General features: G+C 41.8%; 2 protein-coding genes across 2 annotated transcripts in view; one reads left to right on the top strand and one right to left on the bottom strand.

The window, feature by feature from the left end:
• The window catches only part of Rhbdd1 (rhomboid domain containing 1), a 195,012-nt gene that overhangs the window by 19,724 nt on the left and 156,293 nt on the right, over positions 1-18,995 (top strand). The window lies entirely within an intron of this gene.
• Positions 1-18,995, bottom strand: part of Irs1 (insulin receptor substrate 1) — a 61,009-nt gene that overhangs the window by 37,070 nt on the left and 4,944 nt on the right. The gene's annotated exons all lie outside the window — the stretch shown is intronic.

Below are 18,995 nucleotides of genomic sequence, written 5' to 3'. Positions count from 1 at the left end.
GAGACTCAACATGCATTGCAAATGCATGGAGTGCCCTCACAGAAGGAGGTAGGAGGGGTGAGGGCTGACTCGAGTAATTTGGAAGTAAGGAGTTTCTGAAAACAGAAGCAAATGATAGTGCACACAGCACTGACTTATGGTTGTTAAAGTTGCTTCTCAGGAATATGGGCTGACAATAATCATGAGGTCTAGTGAAACAGTTTCATTGAAGACTAAAACATTCCATCCCGTTGGCAAACAACTCAAACTAGTGTCAGGAAGTTCCTGAAACTGACCAGATTCACTAAATCTGTCAGATTAAGCTATAAAAGCCAAGAGTTCTCCCTCAGATGGAAAAGGGCAGAGCTTTGAAGAAGACTCTCAGGCAAGTAAAGCTGCAAAGATGACTACGAGACAAGACCAGAAAGCCTGGAAGAAGAAAAAACCAACATAGTTGGCTGGAAGAGGTTTAGAACAGAGTAACTTAGAAAGGATGCTCTTCAGACTTGTGAGCTCCCTACGGGCTGGAGTGTACTCCAGGCTTCCCAACTTTTGTGAGCTGTCTCCCATGGTGGTGTGTGCCTTAGTGATACAGCGTCTTCAGTAATTTCTACTCCTGTAAGCAACCCCTCATCCATACTCCTGCAAGTAATCCCAATAAAAGACATTGTTTCAACAAATTGAACTTAGGTGATACCTGTACTTTCTTTGGTTGGTCATAGGATCCCTTTCTGAAATGAGGGGATGTGTTTGTGTGTGTGTGTGTGTGTGTGTGTGTGTGTGTGTGTGTGTGTGTTAGGGATTTTCAGTGGGTGTTAAGTTTTCTTTTAAAGATTATATTCAAAACTGGTAATGTATTTATATATTAATCCTTTTAATAAATAGATGTGTATGTGTGTGTGTTGCATCTCTCCAGAAAAAGTTTTGTCATGCATCATAGTCTGAATATCTTCATTTAAATAATAACTTAAAAGCCTCAATTAAAAAAATTTAAATGTCAGGCATATCATGCATTACCACTAACAAAATCAGAATGAGTCATCTCAGAAGGAATGTCCTAGCATAGCAGTTGTTACCCCTACAGAAAATAATCTCAAAAGCTGCAGTATTTCCTCCAGACAGGTAGAGATTTAACAGGAATATTCCTGAAGATCTTTACTTGTAAAATACATAGTCATACCAAAATAAAAGTTCCTTGTTTAAGACCAGTTTCAAGACATTAATCTTGGCTCCCAATTTGTGTAAGAAATATACCAGAGAAAAGCAAGTGTGTTTAATAATTTTCTCATGTTATTTTTATCAACAAAATTTTGGAAAAGGATTAATATATAGATACATTACCAGTTTTGAACATAATCTTTAAAAGAAAACTTGACACCCACTGAGAATCCCTAACATCCAACCCTGGAACAGAAGCTAGGATTCACAACCTCCATGAACATGTGGTTTAACACACACTGGTGTTTCCAGTTGCCACCTGTTCCAGCTCATTCACCTTGGACAATTTCTCTCAAGCAGACACACTAATTTCAAACACTACTCACTTTTATTCTATATCCTTATCTTCTTATACCCTTACTTTTATTCTATATCCCTATGACATCAGAACACACCAACTTTGTTTCATCTGGGAGTCAGGAGACTGCCTTACTCATGGTTGATAAAGCCACAAGCATACAACTGATGAAATACTTATATACAGACAGTATACTGGACCATGAGTTTATAAGGAAACTGTGAACTGTTGTCTCTAGTCCACCCTTCCAGTTCATGGAAGGGGCCAGAAGTCCTTGCACCTTCTTTCAGAGCATCCTACTTGTTGCCTGGGGAAGTTGGCCCTTTATAGCTTCCTTGTCTGACCTGTTCTCAGGAACAGAAGCTGTAGGAGGGCTTGAAGTAGAACTCCAGAGAACCACTATTACAACCAGGATGTAATAATTCACTAGCACCTCATTATAGTCATTAACCAAAATATTCTTTCCTGTCTGCTCTACAAATACCCGAGTCTTTAGGAATTCTTAACCACATAATATACAGCCTTTTAAAAGCTGGTTTCATCTAACTTTTGGGTGCAGAAAACACAAAAGCTTACTGCACAACAAGTGGAGATGTTAAGACAATGTTCAGACACACTGTATCAGGAGACAGTAATGGCATTAAGCAAATGTCTATAATTAACAGGTAGGACCTGCCTGAATATTTCCCGTACTGTGCTCTAAAACACATGGTGCAACATTCATTCATTTCACACCTAGATACCACAAGCAGGACCTCCCAAATGCCAAGCTCACTCCACCACATACTTGAAGCTCACCGACAATGAGGCCACATAGAGAAGCCACCTCTTTAACAATCTGTACATACCTAGTGGGAAATATTGCCAAGCTTTAAGAATTAGCATGAATGTCAAAGGGCCTACAAAGGGCCCATAGAGCTGGATCTCTATTTAAAAATAAAACAACATATTTATGTGATAGAACTTGAGGAGTTGGAGACTTTATATAAAAAATAAACTATTTTGGTGTTACACATACATTTACTCAGATCTTAGCTTCAGTTTTCATATTTGAAATGTCAAATAATGTTATTCATTTATCACTTTTGAAGTAGGGTCTCACTAGATAGTCCTTGCTGGTCTGGGACTCATAGAGATACACCTGCCTCTGCTTCCCAGATGCTGGAATTTGGGGACTAAACTCAGCCCTAAGTAATGTAGTAAGTAAGAATTGCTGTGGCAGCTAATTGAGCCTAGATTAAACTTTGTATTACTTTGGACATGATACTAACTAACTTCAAAAGCACATATCAAAATGACCTCTAGGGAACGGAAGTAAAGAGCCTCAAATCTTAGCAACCGGGATCAGTTTCCTGAACCTAGGAGACACTTTAGCAGAGTTGCTAAAAATGGCCAAACTGCCAAAAGAATTCATTTAAATTTAATGGCTTTGCCCAGTCCTCCCCACATATTTTTACTGAGGGTTTAATTGGCAATAATATACTCAAGAGAAATGAGGCAGAATGATACATTAGAAGGGGGCTTATGAATTACAAACTGAATAACTGGTCTTTTCTAAAAGCAGAGGTAGCTGATACACAGTTACTTTGTAAGTTATTTTTCTTTTCTTACTTTTTAAGTAAATTTGCTTTTGGTATCTTTTATCTGTTTGTGTTCTGTGACAAGGTCTCACTATACAGCCCTGGACGTCCCAGAACTCACTAAGTAGATCAAGGTGGCCTCCAACCCACAGAGATCCACCTGCCTCTGTCTCCAGAGTGGTAGGATTAAAGGCTTGTGCCCCACCCAGGGTTTTTGATATCTTAAATCTCAGTAAAAATACTATGCCATGACCTAGATCAGTGAGCTACAATTAACATCAGAAGAACTATATTAATAGAATGCAAGCAAGCGATGAACTGCTGTTGGGGCTGAGAAATAAATCTTGTCACAACACAGCAGAGTTGTTGTCAATCTTCAAGTGAATAGTTTGGAAAACAGGAGAAATATCCAAGGCTTTAAGATACACTGCAGGGACTGAGGAGATGGCTTATTATGTAAACTGTTTGCTACACAAGCATAAGGACCAGCGTTTGGATCTCCAGCATCCATAAAAAGTCGGGCATAGCAGGGTATATCTGCAAACCCAGTTCTGAGAAAACAGAGTTGTGAGGCTTCTGGAGCTTACTGACCAGCCAGTCTCCCCAAGTAGGCAAGCTCCAGGCTCAGTGAGAGATCCTACCTCAAAAAATAGGGTGGGTAGCAACTAAGGAAGATACTCACTCTCAACCACTGGCCTCCATACACACATGTGAAAAACACACACACACACACACCTATACACACACAAAAGGAACATTATTGCCATTTCAGAACGAGACATTTGTGAAGGATTCCACCCACATTTTCATCTCTATCAGATTGTAAAGACTATCATAATTTGCCTATATTTAGTATATATGATAGTATTAAGTCTAACTTTAGTTTTTTTAAATGTTTTACAAATGAAATAATGCAGGGTTCCTAAAATATATTCACGTTGTTGGTTTTCGCTGGGGATTTTTTCAAAAGCCTTTCCCTTCTGTGATCAAAAGCTCTCCTATGATCTCCTGATGACAAGCTGTCAATTTAACCAGAGGTTTACGAGTACCAGTTTGGACCATGGAGCCCACGCACACACAACTCACAACTTGTTAGAGAAGAATGCCAGGAAGCCTGCAGCCACACAAGAATAAGTGTTATCACTGTCCCTCAAGAAAGGGTGATCTTTCTGAAAGAGAGGCTGGGGCTAAGTATGCTTGAACTTGGAACCTAAAACACAACTATGTCTTTCTGGTCACTTAAATACACACATACGCACACACGTATATGTATCTTCCATTTTAAAACACAACTTACTTATGCTGGAAATTCGTTCAGAACTCTTTATATCTATGATGTTTTCCAAGAACCTCTGGTCACTATTTTTGAAAAATATTCCACTTGCTGGGGGGGAGGGGGAACCTGAAAGTGCCTGGTGTACAAATAACAATAAATCCTATCAGTAGGGCATAGAAAGTCAAATGAAGCTCTATTTTTACAAAGGAGGCACATTCACTAAAAAAGTCCAACTAAGGGACCCAGTGAACTGGGTGGCATGCTTTTGTTTTGGTTTGGTTTTGGGCTTTTGTTTTGTTTTGTTTTTGTGGGATGTTTGATAACGCAAGAACACTTTTTCAAGTGCCCATCAAATGCAGTGTGGTAACTGGAAGTGGGCTTTGAAGGCATAAAGACATTCCTCCGGTGAGTTTCATGCTGCAGGCTAAAAGCACTAGCCATTCATTTTTCCATCTTGAGACACATTCTTCACCCAGTTCAAAGGCAGAGAGACAACAAGCCCGCACACTCTTTCTGAAGGTTGTCCCTTGTAGGGACTTGTGAGGGACCAAAGGCTTAAGCTACAAAATATGTTTAAAGACCTGCTTTTAGAAATGCTACCTTTTTATTCCACTCTAGTTCCCACCTCCTAACTTAACTTTCCTCCCAACCCCCAAATACAAACTCTCTCACACACTCTCTGTCTGTCTCTCTCTCACACACGCACACATACAAAACACACACACACACACACACACACAAATGGGGAAGTTTAGGCAAAAGAATATGTTTTAATTATATTCTCAGTGATTTCCAACTAACACTTGCAGAAATTATTTCATTATGCATCCTTTTAAAAATAGGGTATTTCTTTATAATCCTTAACCTAAGCAGAGAGAATGGGATCTGCTTTGAAAGGAAGTGATTGTTTAGCTGTGGTTCAAAGAGTGTGTTTTAATTGGGAAGGGGGTGGGCAGGTGGGCAAGCAGCAGGCAGATGGGAGGAGGGGGTGGATGGGAGCCACCGAAATCACAACTTAAACAGCAGCAGTTCAACTAGCTGCACATAAAACTTCCAGGTCCGCCCCCTCCCCTCTCACCATCAAGTGTATTTTATACAGCGCCCTGTTTTGTTTTGTTCTCTGACCTCGAGAACATTTAAGGCACTTGAGATTCTGGTAAGAGAAAATCGTAATTGTGACTGTGAGGAGAGCAGAGAGCAAAGCCCTTGCGCCGAGTGAAACTTAGCAAACCCTCTGCCCTGCCAGGACCCTCGCGTGCTCAGGTGGGGACAGTCTTCCATTCCACTTAACATTCTCATACCCCTTTACAGTCCTTGTCGGCCACCTCTCCCCACAGTCTATCCTTCACCCAGTCAGTTCTAATCAGGTCCAGCTTGCTAGCCCGGCTCGCTGAGTCTGCAGGTTAGCCACTAGGAAAGGGATGGCGGGAAGGTGTTCTCTGGCTTTAGACTCCCTTCCACTGATACCTTGGCTCTTGGGTCCTACGCCAGCCACGTGAGGGCTGTCAGCAAACATGATCCTCTACCAGGCACTTCTCACCTCAATCTTTTGACATGGTGACACACAAATTGTCGTCTACAAAGTTCATGTTCTGTAACTGCACAATCAAGTTACTCAAACAAACAAATGAACAAACAAAACCTCCTAACTTCTAAATAATTGTATACGTTTGTATTGGGCTGTTCTCCTAAGGCAGGATGGGAGGATGAGTAAGGAAGCTCCCAGGTGATCTAGCCTGGTGTACACTGCAAAGAACAACAGAGGCCCTGTCTCAAACAAGAAAGGTAAGGACTAACATTGGAGGCTATCCTTTGACTTCTACACACTCAATGTTGGACAGAGGAGCATGCATACATGCACAAATCACATACACACATACATACATACATACATACATACATACATACATACATACATACATATTATACAGACCCAAAAAAGATTTAAAAATTGGGCATGGCTGTGTGACTCAGGCCTTAGTAAACAGAACAGTGGCAAATGTGATGTACACTCTAGTATCCTTTCCCTTGTCTGTGACATCCACCTACTACCATATGAAGTCCAAAATAGTCTCCTGGGACACAGGACCCTGCCAGTAGCTAGCATTATCTGGACCATCATATGAAGGACAATTTCCTCTTCACCTCAGACAACCCAGGCAGACACGCAAAAGAACTTCCCGGTAGAGCCCCACTCAAAACACCAGCCCACAGAACTGAGACTTAATAGTTAATATTTTAATGATTTTGGTTCGGGAAACCTTTGTTTTCCTTCAAAGGCTAAACAATACCATATCTAAAAAAAAATTCACAATTTCACATGTAAGCCTTTTCACTCCTTATCATTGTGGAATGATAAGAAGTGAACAAGAAGAAAACAGACATTACTACTATGAGTATAGTTTGGGGAGCAAATGATCAAAAGTGAACAAACAATGATAATTATCAAATAGACTTTATGCATTCTCATATTCTTTAAAGTTTCTATTGGTAACAGGAGCCATCTCATTACCACAATAATCATCTTGAATCACACTGAGGGGGGTAAATATTAAAGACATCAGTCATTTATGTGTTGAGCACTAGAGAAGGTCTCACTTTAGTTGAAATTGGAAGTTGTTTGAGCAGTTTACCTGTGGAAGTAGGAGAGACCTCTACATTTCACTTCTGTCCTGTGGAGATTCTGAATAGTGCAGGATCACTAAGATAAAGGAATTTATGTGTATACAGTTGTGTGCTTAAAACACATTGTCCCCAGACAAAGCAATTCCAGTAAAAAAGCGCCAAGTCTTTCCAGCTCTCAGCAATATGATTCCTTGGTGCCCAGAAAGCCTCCACTTCATGCGAATCCTTAAACTTAGTCCTGCCAAATTACACGAAGAATTATAATCCATTTCATCTAAGGAGCAGCAGGGGCGTGTGAGCACTTCCAGGCCAGTAAAGAAAGACAGAAAAGTGGGAACACTTGCAGTTTCAGTGTTTGAGAATTGGAAGACCTTTTTCCTCAGCCTAGAAAAGCTGCTCACTTCTTTTTTACTTTCTTTCTTTTTTCTCTCCAAGACAGGCAGGGTTTCTCTGTGTAGCCCTGGCTGTCCTGGAACTCTCTCTGGAGATCAAGTTGGCCTCAAACTCAGAGATTCATTGCCTCTGCCCCCACCCCCAAGTGTTGGGATTAGAGGTGTGCACCACCATTCCTGGCTGTTAATCACTTCTTAACGAATGCCTTTTCATCTTTATTGGACTACACATACAATCTCTAGCAGCTGTTGTGCCTGAAAACCCAAGAGTCTGTTTTTCTTCTTCCCTTTATGGGAAAAACAAAACCAAACAAATAAACAAACGGGGGGGGGGAATAAACAGGAAGCCTATTACTATACCAGATCTATTAATCTGTTATACTTCTTTAGCAGCCAAACTTGGAAACAGAGTATATTCTTCCATAGAAGACCCGAGGAGTTGAAAGTTTAATCAGCTTTCTGTTACTAAGCTTCAGAACACACAGAAAATTCAGTTCTGGAAAATAAGCAAAAGGCCATGGTCCTGGTGGCCTGTGAGAAGAGAACACGGTTGTAGGTGGAAAGGAGACTCACTTTCCACTCTCCGCCTTTAAAATGAAGGGGAAACACTTAAAAACTAAAGTCTGTAAATTTATGGCCTATCTTCATTTTCAAAAAGATGCATGTAGTCTGATGCATACAGGTATTTTGCCTGGACACATGCCCATGTGCCATACATATGCAGTGTTCTCAAGAGCCAGAGGGGGCATCAGATCTCTGGAAACAGGGGTTACAGATGGTTGTGAGTCACCATGTGGGGGCTGGAAATCAAACCCAGCTCCTCCAGAAGAGGAAGTATCACTCTAGTGGGTCTCAATTTTAATAACGCTGAGACTCACAGCAACGGGATCATCAGAGTTAAAAGAAAACCGACAAAACGGGTTGAAGGGACTTTCTCAACTGTAACTAGACAGGGAAATCATCCAGACTGTATATAAGAACTGTAAAAGTTAAACAGCAAAAAAGAGTTAAGTTGATAAATGGGTCAAGGAACTGAATAGACAGTTCTCAAAAGAAAAATCACTGGTCAATAAATATTTGAAACAGTGTTCAACACCCTTATCCATCAGAGAAATGCAAATCAGAACTTCATTGACATTCCATACCAGTCAGCCCAAATGGCTACCACCAAGAAAACCAATGACTCAACACTGACGAGGATGTGGAGGAGGGGGAAACATCTATATTATTAGTAAGAATGCAAAACGATACAATCACTATCCATAGTGATTTGGTTTGGAGGTTCGTCAAAAGACTAAAATTGCAAGTGCTATATGACCCAGCCATACCACTGCTGGGTATAAACCCAGAGGATTCAAGTCAATACACCACAGAGACAAAGACTTGCACATTCAGGAATACTGCTGTCTTATTTGCAACAGCTAAAGAGGAGAACCACCATAAATGTCTGTCACCAGACCAAGGGATGATGGGATAAGTGTGCTTGCTAAGTAAAACAAGCCAGACTCTGGGAGACAAATTCAAGTGCCTCTCCCCCCCTCCACTCCTTTCCCCTGTCCAATGTTTTGGTGTGTGTGTGTGTGAAAAGTAGAGAAGGGGGGAGGAGAAACAGCCCTTAAAAGATGGTGAGGGGAGAAAGAAGGACAAAATGGAAAACCTGAGCTATGTAAACAGAAGGGAAACTATTTAGGAAGAGAAAGGGCACAGAAGCAGGTTGGGAGGATGCAGAAGGGAAGCAAGGGAAGAGGATATATAAGAACAAAGCGCAATTGGCTAGGAATGGGAAAGCCACAATGAGACATTACTTTTTATTAGCATAAAAACTTTATAGATAAAGGTAAACACATCATGAGTAGACCCAGAGATGTCTAATAAAACTTGGGAGCCTGAAAGAAACAGGTTCTCTTTTAGTTCCTTAAGGGAACTGCCACATATTTTAAAATACTAGAGCAACGAAAAGTCCCAAAGGGCATTGCATTCAAACCCAAAGGAAGAAGAGTTCAAAGGATTGTAGTCTTTCAGCACAAAAAGCAGAACCCAAGGAACACCACCGCAACAAACCCACCTGAAGGAGAGGAGCTAAGATTCAAAGAAAGATTATAATTGCTTTTGCAGCCTCCCGGCCTCCTAATGCCACTCAACCAAGAAGGAGTCCCATACTCAGGCTCAATTCATTTTCGACTTGGACCTTCTCCCTTCTGCTTCGTTTGGACTAGTGCTTCAACACTCTTGCTTTCCTCCTTGCTCTCTAAAGATAGGCCATGTTTCCATATGAGAGGTTCAACAACTCCAAAACTATTCTTATCTGGTTTTCCTGTCATGGAGAAAGTCATGGTTATTTTGGTTTTTCTTTTTTAAAAAGGTCTTAAACTGTAAGTTAGCTTTGTCCTTTTGTTCTATAGAGTGATGAAAATTGCTACTTACATGGATTACACTTTCTGAATTTGAATCTTTCTTTGTCCCATGAGAAATCCAGGAACTTCCATACACCTAGCCTCAATCTCTTCTAATAGAAGATGAAAAATTTGAAGCATAACAGTGCTTGCTCAATGGTATTGAGAAAAGAGGGAGGAGGAATGAGGAACAAATGTGGCTAGCAGCCTGTTTGGCCAACAGCAAATATTTTATGTTGAAATTAACAAATGAATAGTTTCTAAGACTATACTGGAGCTGTTAAATATCTTCTGATTTGGGGGGCTGGGAGATAGTTCAGTTGACAAAGTACTTGCCATGCAAGAATGAAGATCCGAGTTTGAGCCCCAGTATTCATGCAAATAGCAGTGCAAGCCTCGAATCCCAGTGCTAGGAACCAGAGACAGGAAGAGCCCTAGAGCTTGCTGGGCAGCTAGTTTAGCTGTCTCACTGAGCTCCAGCCTGTCTCAAGTAAGATGGAGAGCCCTTAAAGATGCCCAACATAGCTGGGTGGTGATGGCACACTCCTTTAATCCCAGCACTTGGGAGGCAGAGTTTGAGGCCAGCCTGGTCTAAAAGACCTAGTTCCAGGACATGCTCCAAAGCTACAGAGAAATCCTATCTCAAACAAACAAAAAGATGGCCAACATCAAATTTTATATTCACACATGTACAAGCACACATACACACACACACACAACAGTTGAAGATCTGATTATCTCCATAACTCATAAAATTTAAAGAAATTTAGATATTTAGCCCTCCAAATAATTTAAGAGTGAACAGAGACGTGATCTTTGAAGATCATATGAATAATAGTTGGGTTACAGAGTAATTACCAAATCTTCTATGGGCCTGTATGTCTCAGCTATATTTTATTGTTTTCTAAAGCTTGTGTTGTCTTATTGTTATATATGCATATGGTGTGTGTGTGTGTGTAGAGGATAACCACTGTGGGCTCCAGAGGTCAAACTTAAGTCATCCATCAAGCTTGGACAACAAGCACATTTTTGCTCACTGAACCATCGTGTTGGCCCAACAGCTATTTATTTTTTAATGTTGACTGTAAAAACAACTTAACATGGTCTATATCTTTCCCGAAAGCAAGAATTAGAACTTCTTTCACGAGACATAATCTATTTGCGATACAGCATATATTTGGAATGAAATCATAGCTCTTTGGTGTCTTCAGTAAACACAACTATCACAGTCTAAAGACTAAACAATGCTGATAGAAACTTGACCTGAATATGTCAGTGTAGATGGGAGAACTTGCATCACAGAGTATCTGGTCAAACAACAAAACAACTAATAGGAAAGAAAGACATACATGCAACACGTAACTGCAAGAAACCATATTAAAACATGAAATGGTAAAGGAGCAATGAATGCAGCTCAACTTAGTCTCTAAAACTATTAAGCCTCTTTTGGGCTGAAGACCGACAGAACTCAATTAACGTCTGACCCAAGTGCTCCACCCACCTGCCAGCCGGAACAAAAAGACAGGAGCTGAAAGAGAAGCACGACCTTCTCCAAATACACTTATTATTTTTAAAATGCTATTGTTTAAAGAGCGGTGACTCGTGAGAAATGCACAAATGACATTTATACAACTAAGTTTATTTTAACAAATAGATTAAAGCAGAGCCTGTAGCAAGAATCTTATCAAAATGGAAAACATTTCTTCCATTGTAGATGGCAAGCAACTTAGTTTTTCCTACTCCATCATTTCCCTTTCTCTGTGGTCTGTGAACTAAGACTGGTCAAGAGACTACCATTTCTATAAGACAAAAGTAGATGCCAACTGATGGTGCTTACAATCTTATCATTTCAAACCGCCTGCTGTTTACTTCTTAAACTGTTTCATATTAGACCAAAGTGTAGTAGGGGGACTCTTGTTTGGTTTCCGGCTGCCCAGACTCCCAAATGAATCACACAGAAACTATATTAATTAAATCACTGTTTGGCCTATTAGCTCTAGCTTCTTATGGGCTAGCTATTACATCTTATTTAACCCATTTCCATTATTTTATATTTTACCTTGAGGCTCATGGCCTACCATCAAGGTTCCAGCTGGCAACTCACATCTTTCCCCTCTGGCAGCTACATGGTGTCTCTTTACTCCACCTCCTTTCTCCCAGCATTCAGTTTAGTTTTCCCTACCTAGCTCTACTCTTTTGCCCTATCAAGGACCAAGACAGTTTCTTTATTAATCACTGGTATTCACACCATACAAAGGAGAATCCCACATCACCAAAGTATGCAGGAATTATACTATACAGCATTAAGATATGATTCTGCTAAAAACTCATAATTATGCTTTTAAAACACATTTTAAACACAACATTTAAGAGTATAATGTTACATTATTTGTATTTTAATAAACGAAGCTTGCTTGAAGATCAGAAAAGTAAAACGCCACACTGGCCAGCCTTACAGACCAGGCAGGTATGACACATACCTTTAGTCCCAGTAGCTACTCTAGCTTGCCATAGAAACCAGGAGCATGCCCTTAAACCCAGAACTAGAGAGGATTATAAAACAGGAGGAGACAGATCTCAGTCTCAGTCTCATTCTGAGATTCCTAGAGGAAGGATCACCATTTTTGGACTGAGGTCGCTGTAAGAGCCAGAGGCTGTCTGCTTTGCTTTTCTGCTCTTCAGGTTGAACCCCAATATCTGCCTCTGAGTTTTTATTAATCATGCTTCATAAGAATTTTTAAAGTTGGCCATGTGGCTGTGGATCCATAAGGTAATGAAATAAATAATAAATCAAATACATAATTATAAACGTGAAGATAGCTATTATTTTTTAAAACTTCCCCAAAGTACTGGTACGAAAATGAATTTTTTTTTTTTTTTGGTTTTTCAAGACAGGGTTTCTCTGTGGTTTTGGAGCCTGTCCTGGAATTAGCTCTTGTAGACCAGGTTGGTCTCGAACTCACAGAGATCCGGCTGCCTCTGCCTCCCAAGTGCTGGGATTAAAGGCGTGTGCCACCACCGCCCGGCGAAAATGAATCTTTAATGAGAAATAGACTTCAAACCAAATTCATAGTAAGTCATTTTCCTTGAATGGTATTTCTAGGAACTCTCTAGCATAAGGAAATAATTGAGGAAAAGGTTTTCTTTAAAAGAACAAAACAGAACCTTACAACTATGAAGTACTATTATGTTGAATTACCAACCCATCACAATAAAAGGAAGCATTCATCTCTTATTCAGCTATGAAATCTGACTGTAGTGGGAAGGTGGGAAAAGACTACGTGAATAGTTTTAAGTGAGAAGTAAACAGACTATTATTTTAATGCTATGTGAAGCCTCTGTAGAGATGGGAATTCCAAGAGAACCTCTGGATATATTCCTAACTCCACAGCCAGCCAAGATAACATTGGGTCCGTGAACACCATACATATATTAATAGCTCAGCTAAGTACTCCAAAATTCTAAAGTACAGACGAGTCCTGGGGCAGCACACACTTTGCCTGCAGGAAAAGCAGTGAACTGTTTAATATACCTAAGAGGGAAAAATGAAACTACAAAAGGCATGTGGGAAGACACACATAGTCCCCAGGTAGGTTCTCAGATCTCTTGTCCACTGACTTAAACGGGTATCTCATTGGAGAACTCTGATACTACCAATAAGAAACTGATTACCTACAAGACAGGGAAGATTCCCAACATGAAATGTTGAGCGGTGCCTCAGAACCACACTGGTTACAGCCTGATCTACCCTGCAAGTATGAGGCTCCTGATGGGGGACTTTAGAAAGCAGAAAATTACAGAGGACTGACAATCACAGTGGATGTTTTATTTATTTATTTATTTATTTATTTATTTAGGATTTTTTGAGACAGGGTTTCTCCGTAGCTTTTTGGTTCCTATCCTGGAACTAGCTCTTGTAGACCAGACTGGCCTCGAACTCACAGAGATCTGCCTGCCTCTGCCTCCCGAGTGCTGGGATTAAAGGCATGCACCACCACCACCCGGCTTGGATGTTTTATTTTTAAGTGAGTTAAGAGTACACTAATCTAGTCTGGGGATGGCTTCAAAGTGTGGGTTTGCCTCAAAGGGTCTAAAAATATGAAAATGGGCAGTGGTGGTGCATGCTTTTGATCTGCTTGTAGTGGCAAGCAGACTTCTCTAAGTGTGAGGCCAAGCCTAGTCTAGAGAGCAAGTTCAAGGACAGCCAGGACTGCACAGAGAAATCCTGTCTTGATGAAAACCAAACAAACAACAACAGCAACAAAACAGAATGCGTGAAGATGCTCTCTCCAAACAAGAAAGGTCAAAGGCCAGTCCTAAATCAAAGAGCCTCCCTTCCTGGCCTCCATCTGCCCAGACAGAGATCTGACACACAGGTGAGACAGAACAGCTTAGTTCATCCCAGTGCATTTTCCTAGGACCCCGACTCCAGCTCTTGGAGAAATAAGGCTCAGTACAGATGACTCATTAAAGAGGATCAGTCATTTGCTCCAAAATATCCCTAGCTTTAGAGCTGCAAAGATCGTTAGAACAATGTGGAACCAACTTCTCCGGTTACTGATGAGGAAATAGAGCAGGGGAAATAAGGGACTCCATCAAGGTCACGAGGCTAGATCTTACTCCCTGGAGCAGCTTTTTTCCATTGCATCATTCAAGATAGAACAAACTGATTTTCCAGGAATTCTGATAAACTGGAAAAAAAAAGATTAAAAAGTAGCATGCTGGTTTACAGCTCGAGTTCTTTCCCGTAAGGCAATATTAGGGCTGTTCAGCTAGACGGTTATTTCATGGGCATCTATTTTTAAAAACATAGGAGGCCTAAACAATGGCAGGAGCTAAAACCTTGGATGCTGCAATATCTCTCTTCTGTTGCTCTCAAGAAGCTTGAGTTCTTTCAGGACGGAGCTACCGTTACATTGATTCCCACCTGTGCTTTTTCCGGGGGCCCCTCAGAAAAGCACCACCCCTGTGACTTAGGAGTCAGTGATGGAGATCCTGATGCTGAGAAAACCTTCAGAGAGTAGGAGAAGCAGCGAACACCGCATAGTTTTCTCTCTTTAGTGCCCTTCCTATCCCTACAGCAATACATCACAAGAAGTTTTGTCATGAGGTCACGGTACAACTAGAACAAGCCTTAACCATCAACTCGGAGTGCCCTGGTGGGTTGTCACTGACCAAATGTTTGGAAAACGCATCCACTTGACCTCAAAATCTTGGGAAAGGAACACACTCTGCTCTCAAGAGTTCCTAAAGAATCCGCAGACACAGTGTCCAAGCAAGCAATAGCCTAAGGTTTCCCTGCTCTCTGGGTTCCCTCACAAGAGGGGTGGGGAGGATCAGCTTTCCTTGATCTTATCTAACTCCGTTGCTTTGTAAACTGCAGGTGCTCAATAAAGTGTATACGGTTAGTTACTGGAAAGAGCCTCGGACTCTTTCAAGGCAAAGGAGCTTTTCTTTTTTCTTTTTAAACTTATTTATTATGTACACAGTATTCTATCTACGTGCCAGAAGAGGGAACCGGATCGAATTACACACGGTTGTGAGCCACCATATGGTTGCTAGGAATTGAACTCAGGACCTCTGGAAGGGGCTGAAGAGGTGGCTCAGAGTTAACAGTTATTCTTAGAATGACCCCAAAGCAAGGGTTGTGCCTCCTCCTCCCTTTTAGCAACAGAGGTAAACGTGAGAGACAACGTGAGCCAGCCCAATCAATCCCACACCACGTGCCGTCTGCCGCCAGCTCCTGTTTGCACACCAGAGATGAGAAGATGAAGGAACAGCGTCGTAGTAAACCATAGTAAAGACAGGAGGGAAAACAAAATGGGGCATGTCACATGGTCGCGGCCTGAATTTTTCTCAATTAAAAAGAGGAGGAAGTGAGGCGCTTCCGGCCTCTGTCAGCCCGCTGCTGTGCCTTTTTCATTCTTAGGACCCTGATAGAGACGCATTAGACACGGAGAGCATCGCATCCTAGGCTTGGGGACAGGAGGACCTGAATCAGCTCGGAAGCACCCACAGGGGTGAGAGAGCTTCCCCAGCTTGGCCCCAGCCTACCTCCTCCCGCCCCCGCCCGGCCATCACTCATGCTGATTGGCTCTTGCAAGGGCCAATCGGCACCCGACATCCGACCCGCCGGTCTGAGAGGCGGGGGCTCGGCTGCCACCTCCAACCTCGAGGCCCGGGAAGGGGCCCTGTGTCCCGCGAGGACGCGAGGACGGATCCAGGCGGGGGCGGGAGCCTGGAGGACCTCCTAGCGGCCCTCTCTCTCACACCCCGGGCGGAAGCGGGGGGTTTGGAGAAGGGGGACAAGAGCCAAGCAAAGGGGAGGTGCAGGCAGGAAGTGGAGGTGACCCGGGAAAAGGGAAAGTGCCAGGGCCCCGCGGGTCTGCGCCAACTCCAAAGGCCATGGGTGGGGAGCTTCGAGGGAGGGGGTAAAGAGAGGCAGCTGTGGAGGCGTGGAATCCTGGAGGTCTCAGGGTCTCAGTAAGGAAAAACAGGGACGGAAAGGAATGCCAAAATTCTCAAGGGGGGGGGGGGTGCTTAACAAAAGGATGACCAAAAAAGAAAAAAAAAATGAAAAGAAAAAAGAAAGGAACCCCGGAGGGATGGCTCCGGTCTGTGTCCGCAAACGTGTGCTCTGGCTACCAGGCTACAGTTTCATCAGTAAAGTCCAATCTAAGGCAAACGCTGGTTACTGGTATTGGGACCATCGTGCCGAGGCCCAGAGGGTTCTTTTAGCACTCCTCTCTGGGCTCTGGGTTAACCCGGTACAGACAGTAGGCCACAATGACTGTACTAATGCCAGGACCATGCACTAGGACATGGGGACAAAGGGAATGGGGGAAGAGGGGGTGATCTTTCCATAGCACAATCTAGCAGTTCAGAACTTAAGTTAGAGGTTACCCTGACATGCACCAAAGAAAAGAGACACAGAAAAGATTGTTGTTGAATCAGTCAAGTCCTGAGCACGGGAGCAACGGGTTTCACAAATGGCTCTCCTTGAACTGACATTGAAACAAAGTAAACAAGCTGAGTTGTTTAAAAGAGGTGCTCGGAAAGTGCGCGAGCTTGCACAAACACACGCGCGCGCACACACACACACACACACACACACACACTCGTGGCAGCTGAATTCCTTTAAGCATGTTTTTCCTGAAGCAGGGGAAGTAGCAGCCACAGCAAAGGTAGGGGAGGTTAAAATAGCTAACTGATAAGTCACTGTGAGCAGAAGCTGTTTGCCACTGGCAGAGATCTGATTGCGCTCAGCTTCTGATGATAATTGACTAGCAAATAAAACCTTTAAACTTAGCAAAAGCAAGCACAATTGAGGGTGTACAAGCACCAGGTAGCACTAGGTGCTCTGCTTAAAAAACACACTACGCGTGCGCACGTACACACACACAACTTAAATAACACATTTTAGAAGACTTCTGGTATTTGGGAAAGTATGATCTCTTGCTATTCCAGCATTGTAACTGACACGACTGATTATTTTGTATTATCATATTTTCCCTAAAGCAGTTAAGAATGGAAGGTTGAGCATTAAAGTCTCGGAAAGGGAGGGAGGGATTTGTGTGTGTGTGTGTGTGTGTGTGTGTGTGTGTGTTTTCCACATAAGCAGGATTTTCTTTTAAATTTCTTTTTAAACAATGAAGATTCTGTTTGGTCATTTTGTTTGTTTCTTCAAAAGACCAAACATTTTTTTTAAATCAATTTTGTAAAACAAAATCTATACAAAGCAAGAAAGCAAATGGGGGGGGGCGGGGATCTTCTTTCTTTATCTCCTGTAAACCCTAAATTTGAGCTTTGCTGGATCTGTTTGCTTCTGACTCTTCTTACTCTTTGTAAGCAGTTTACAAAGCAAGTATTGCAGGAGTCCCAACTCTCAAAAATCATGCTAGAAATAACCAGGAATATTATGTCGACAACAATACACTAAAAATCTCTCTGCCCCAGTGATTAAAGCAAATATTGATTTAAACACCAAATAAGTGCTTTCTTTACATCACAGAAAAATCTTAGTTTTAATGTTCATGTGCCTCTATTTCGCCCTACAAAATAGAGAATGATAGTTGTTGGAAGCAGAATCAGGACCATTTTGAACACATAATGTTCCTGCTATTTATTATTATTTCCTATTGATAAAAACCCAAGGCACAAATTAATTTATTATGAATAGAGACTTGTTAAGAAAAATAAATGCTTTTCAATTCTCTTTCTGTGAAGCATATATAAAATTCACAAGGTAATCAGTTGGTCAGGATAAACCGCTTCCAGTTCTGGAAAGTTCTGAGTTTGCCAACTCATCATATTATTTGAGAACGACACTCCCCTCCCCACAATGACCACCAGAAAATAGGCTCACAGAACGAAGGGCAGGCTAATTTCCTATTACAAATGTTGCTCATTTTCAATACAGCCTTGGCCACAGATGACCTAAAGCCAACTTTCAACATCTCTGAGGCATCGATTCATGAACTAACAGGAAAACAAATAGCCTATAAATGAAGACCACACAGATTCCCCCTCCATTCAGTGCAAACCAAAACAAACACCCTCTTCTCCCTGACTTGATGCCTGTTCATTTCAGTAAAAAAAAAAGCATTAAGCAATCTTATAGAGAAACATACAGTAGCCTCCAAACAGTATGCATGATGCTTCAGTACAAGAAAAGGAACCGCAAGGCAGAAAGGCTGGGGTGAACTTCCACGACTCTTAACTCAGAATGGGTCCCAGGCACGTGGTGTTTATTGTATATTCTGTAGAAAAGCAGCCATGCCTGCAAGATGGTAGGTCTGTGTGTGAAAAACATTTCATGAATCCTACTACAAGAACAAAAAGAAAATGTCCCCCACAATTACATTCCTTGGAGATCTGAGATAGGTAAGAATTCCTCTCTAAATACGTGTGCCTAAAAAGCTCTTACTCAGGAATCTTTTTTTAAGACAGTCTGAGTAAAAGTCGCTGCTGTTTACACTGCCTTGGTATTGTGAAATCACAGAACACGAGTGCACGCAGAGCCCTTCAGCACTTAGGATCTTAAATGAGGCCATTTTAGGCTGCGTGTTAGCAAGTAGTTTTGTAGAACTGTCCCTATGAAGGGCTGGCCTGAAGTCAAAAGAAAACTCTGATATGAAGAAAATGATCCTTGACAAACCTCAGGACAGGTGTTAAATAACGCTAGTTCTTAAGTGCTACAGAAGCCCTTCTGTGGCTGCTCCAACGCGTTTCTTG

The sequence above is a fragment of the Alexandromys fortis genome, unplaced genomic scaffold, assembly GCF_014885135.2.
Source record: "Alexandromys fortis isolate MF-2015 unplaced genomic scaffold, M_Fortis_MF-2015_v1.1 scaffold_98, whole genome shotgun sequence".
NCBI classification, from domain to species: domain Eukaryota; kingdom Metazoa; phylum Chordata; class Mammalia; order Rodentia; family Cricetidae; genus Alexandromys; species Alexandromys fortis.
The sequence above is the reverse complement of the archived record's forward strand: the minus strand, read 5'-3'. Positions and strand labels throughout refer to the sequence as shown.